At 49.1% G+C, this 4814-nt stretch overlaps 1 pseudogene; it reads right to left on the bottom strand.

The window, feature by feature from the left end:
- Positions 1 to 4157: 4157 nt before the first annotated feature.
- LOC137964917 (uncharacterized) lies at positions 4158 to 4447 on the bottom strand (annotated as a pseudogene).
- Between the last annotated feature and the right edge of the window lie 367 nt (positions 4448 to 4814).

Below are 4814 nucleotides of genomic sequence, written 5' to 3'. Positions count from 1 at the left end.
TATACTGAGGTGCTCCCCGCCGGTTGTTGGAACGACGCGAGCCGGGCCGGGCCTCGATTCAGAAAGATGAAGGGAAAGAGGTGACTAATTCCCCATCTCATTGGGGCGGAAAACGAATCGACATCTCGATGTGATACAGCCTATTCTTTTTTTGTTGGGAAAGAACGGCGAAGTCCATCCGAACCTGAAGAATAAGAGGAGAGCAAAGCGCCAATGGCGCGCGAAGCGCATGCGGAACGGGCACGGAGAAAAAAAAAAAGTGTGTGGAGGAGAAGCAGCCGAGCTCATTCCCTTCGCTTCCTGGGCCCAAAGCAGTGCAGTGTTTCCTGGCCAAATCAAGGATTTGGGGCTTCTTGCTACATTATTTATATTTAGATGTAGTAAGATATATGAATAGAAAGATAGATCCTCCTATCCGATTGAGATTATAATATCTAAAAAAGAATCGATTTCATTCAACGTTTGATTCAAAGAACTGCGCTTAGCCCCCCCGCTCATGAAACGGCTCTGCTGCAATGGATGGCAGAGGGTCCGTAGTACCCGAAGCACTGGAGTGATCCAGTAGCCGGGAAGGGGCCTAGAAGTGCCTACGTATACACCACACTACACTTGGCTCTACACATTTACAGAGCTAACCCCTGTCCAGTGTCTGGCAGAGCGGCGGGGGGCTTCAATCCTTACTCCTTATCCCCAGCCCAGGCTAATGGGGCCTTACTTATTCAGGGGGGAGAGTTTAGCCTCGAGAAGCACTGTTGAGAGGAAGATCCTTGGCCCCTCTTCATTCTCTACAGGGGTCTCTGCCCACATGGAAGCGGGGCAGAGATGGAAGAGATCGAACACGAGAATAAGAAGCAAGCTCACCTTCCTTTTTTCTCATTTTGATAGAGGGGGATGGAGAAAGTGGACAAAACAGACTCCAATTTCCCAGTCGAAAAGACCTTTTTCTTATCGAAAAAGAGGAAAAGATTCATCTTGAAAACGCTCCTAACCCAGTGAGCGGAGCGCGGATGCGCTCGCTCAAAGCGCGAAAGCCTGCGAGCGAAGCAGCGAAGCGAGCCAGAAAGCGCACAAGCCTTAGGGCACTCCAAGTGAAAGCCTGCGAGCGAAGCAGCGAAGCAAGCCAGAAAGCGTCAAAAAGTGCCCCTCTTACTACAAGGTGCTGAATAGCCCCCTATTACTACTTTGTGCGTAGCCCCTTGTAGTAAGAGAGCCTACGGCGCCTATTACTACTTGGGGCTTGTGCGCTAGAAGCGGGCGTGTAAGCGCACACGCCTTAGGGCACTGCAGCCTTAGGGCGTGTGCGCTTTATGGCCTTGGGGCTTCAAAAAGTGCCCCTCTTGCTACTTTGGGCGTGTGCGAAGAGCGAGCGCACACGCCATACTAGCGCACAAGCAATAGGGGCCTACGGCCCTATTGCTACAGGGGCTTTCTACCTGATAGCAAGAGTGCGATAAGCACCAATTGCGTCAGGTGCGTAGCCCTGACGCTTAAGAGCTTGACGCGCGAGAGGGGCATGTGCGCATGGCAGCAAGTGGGCTTGAGCGCTAGCTTTGAGCGGTTTTTCAGCTTCCTTCGTAGAGCCGTGTATTGTAAGTGATCCGAACCTGCCCGGAGCGAGCCCCCCTGAGAGGCAAGTGAAGTTGGTGAGCCGTATGATGGGCAACTATCTCCTGCGGTTCGGAGAGGACTCAGCTGTTAGTTAGTACCCCCAAGGTCTTGGGGTGGCCCCTTTCACTCTATTTTATTATATACGCTTAGCGAAAATCATGTTTTTTGATACACCTAGGACATGGATTCTATATGAACCAATGGATCGTGACAAGTCGTTACTACTAGCAATGACTTCCTCTTTCATTACTTCATCCTTTCCATTTCCCTCTCCCTTGTTCTCAGTGACTCATCAAATGGCACTCAGTTCATATCTGTAAGTTCGATCATTGACAAGGTTCAAAGAAAGGGTGGGCCATTGATAAAGAATATATTCCAAACCACAATGCTAGCAGATGCGGGCCTCTGCTTTTCTTTTCATTAATGAAACCTGCCAGTTATTATGGACTCCAATCAAAAGGCAAAATCTAAATATATAGGATTATGGAGGCCTTTGCCTTTTTGTTCAAAATATAAAATAGACGTGGGTGGCCTGTGGTGGTTCTGACAATGTTCGTTCAATCAAGAAGCATTCTTCTTTTTCTTAACTTAAGAAGAGGGAGGAGACAGACTTGGGACCTATGAACGGAACAACACAACAAAGATGATGAAATGAAGAAGAAAGAACGGGAGGCGCCCTATTAGTAAGTTGGCAAGGACTGACGAACTACTTACTTGTGTTTGGTTAACTACTTGACTGACTTGGGGTTCTTTCTCGTAAGTGGTACACCCTGCACGCACACTCACTATATCTATATACGTATACGTTGATAGCCTTTCGGCGCCGCCTCTCTCTACTACATACAGTTGTTTCAGGCCGAACACAAGGTCTTAGGCCCGGATCCGATTATTGTTCGGGTACGAAGCTACGCTATTCAAAGCTGAGAGCGGTTCAAGAACCAATGCAAGCAACCCCGAAGCGCATTCCAGGGATAATAGTTGACTGGGAACTTCTGGAGTTCTTTCTGCGTCCACCGTTCCACATTCCGACGACGCCTCCCGTTCTTTCCTCTCTGAGCGACGAATTGGCTGTTTACAAACAAGCATTCAAGAAAGCAATATGTCTTCTGTTCTGAACTTGATAGACCGGGTGAGCCATGAACATGAGCTATAGGGGTGACGAAAAGAGAGAAGCGTTATGAGGATTGGATTGGGGAGTTTAGAAAAAGGCTCCGAAGGTGTCAAGAGCTAGAATAAGGTCTTCTATTTGAGTTGAGAACCGGAATAATAAGGTAAGTATAAGTATACGAGTTGATAACAGAACAAAGAACCCCAACTTCTAGAGGAAGAAATAATGTTGGTTTCATTTCCAAGTTTTCTTTTCACACTATCGAAATGCGAGTTTCAGTGAGCCCACATTTCGATCAGAGAGAGCCCAGCAAGCCCCAGCTGAAGTGAGCGCTCAAATCAAAGCGAGACGAAGCTCGCCGGCTTCTAGCGCACAAGCCCGCGGGCACTTGCTTTGCTGCCCTTGCGGGCTTAGAGTGCCCGCGGGCACTGCAGCTGCAGAGGCCGTTGGCTTGAGTGAGCCGTCGTGCCCCCCTCTTGCAATTTTTTGCCCACTTGCTGCCATGCGCACACGCCCCTTGGCTCCTTATAGCAATAGTGGCACCCGCGCTTCGCTCGCAGGCGTGAGCGCCGTCGGCTTGAGCGCTTAGGCTTTCGAGCCTCCCTGGATCGTGGTCCGTTGGCTGGTCCTTGTTTGGTCATAAGGATCATCGTTCTTATTAGGTCAGGGGCGGCCGGCCCGGGGGTTACCCGCGATTGGTAATGGCACAACAAGAAGAGGGGTAGGGGAGACAAGGTTACGCGCTGGGTAGCGCAGCGCATCTGTTTCGGGTACAGAGGCGACGAGGGGTGCTAACCCGGCAACCCAACCCAGCAGGGCAGGGGCGGGCCGGCCATAGGTTCGAATCCTGCCACCTTTCTTGTGGATCATCCTGTGGTTACCGGATGATGGGAATAAGCAATTTAGAAATGAGCACGAAATGTCAATAAATTCATTGTCTCATTATTCGTTATTTCCGGGTCTTTTCGTTGCATTCACTTACAACAAGAAACAACCACCAGCGTTTGGTGCAGCACCTGCATTTTGGTGCATTCTTCTTCCTTTCCTTGGTCTTTCGTTCCGTCATCTTCCTAATAACTTATCCAATTACAACGTATTAACCGCTAATGCACCTTTCTTTTATCAAATCTCAGGGACATGGTCTAATCATGAGGGTAGTATTTTATCATGGTGTTGGATCCCAAGTTTTTATGGATTCCTTCTTTGTTACCGGGGTCGACCCCAAAGCCATAATGTTTCAAAACGAGGAGGCCATAGAGAAACTCTTTTTTGTTCCTTTGTCTCGAACTTCGTGAAGAACTCCATTCTATCTCTCCCTCGTTACGAACAAAAAAGTGAGTTGTACACTCCCAAAGTTCTACGAACCCTTGTTGATTCTGAACTTCGTTCGCGAAGGAACCGGACTTTTGACGGGCCAGCCCTTTTTTATGCGCCGCTTTACCCTGGAAGGAAAATGAGCTTTGCTCCTCTGGGCGCTAGGCGCTCCCGTGGTTCGCGAGAAGGAAAAAGGACTCATCTTTTGTTGCATCTGGCACGAGATGAAAAAGAGAGAGCTTCGTCTATTGATGAACAGCGGATTGACTCCGCTGTTGGCATTGCTTTGTTTTTCTCTCCTTTCCTATCAGCGAGTTCCGATCCTTTTGTTCGAAATTTCTTCGTTCGTACCGAACCGCTTGCAGAATCAAATCCTGTTCCACAAGATCAATTATCAGCTATACATCCTCCTTGCATTTATGCCGGAGACGTCGCCAGTGCTATGGGCTTTGGCTTATGTAGATCAAAAATGATGAATGGGATTGTTGCACTCCACTCGCCGCCAATGCGGAAGGATGCCGCCGAAAAGAATGGAACGCTGCTTCGCTCTGCTGGATGCGTCGGATCCCGTATAACAAGAGAGCTCTTTACCCTCAAATTCAAACATGTGGGCGCAAAATGCTATCCTGCTCTATTGTTGCGTAGCAATAGAAGCCTGCTCATGCAGCTTCGGCGGCGCTTTTTCGCCTTCTCTTCGCTCTGGACAGGAGCGCTAATGGACACGGGGAGGGAGCAGGCGAAGCGTGTCGTTCGTAATGGAAAGAAAGATACCACTACTTCGCCT

This window comes from Aristolochia californica, unplaced genomic scaffold (assembly GCF_029961685.1).
Source record: "Aristolochia californica isolate CCGP_79_NKW_82.1479 unplaced genomic scaffold, dmAriCali1.0.hap1 SCAF_477, whole genome shotgun sequence".
In the NCBI taxonomy this organism is placed as follows: Eukaryota; Viridiplantae; Streptophyta; class Magnoliopsida; order Piperales; family Aristolochiaceae; genus Aristolochia; species Aristolochia californica.
The sequence above is the reverse complement of the archived record's forward strand: the minus strand, read 5'-3'. Positions and strand labels throughout refer to the sequence as shown.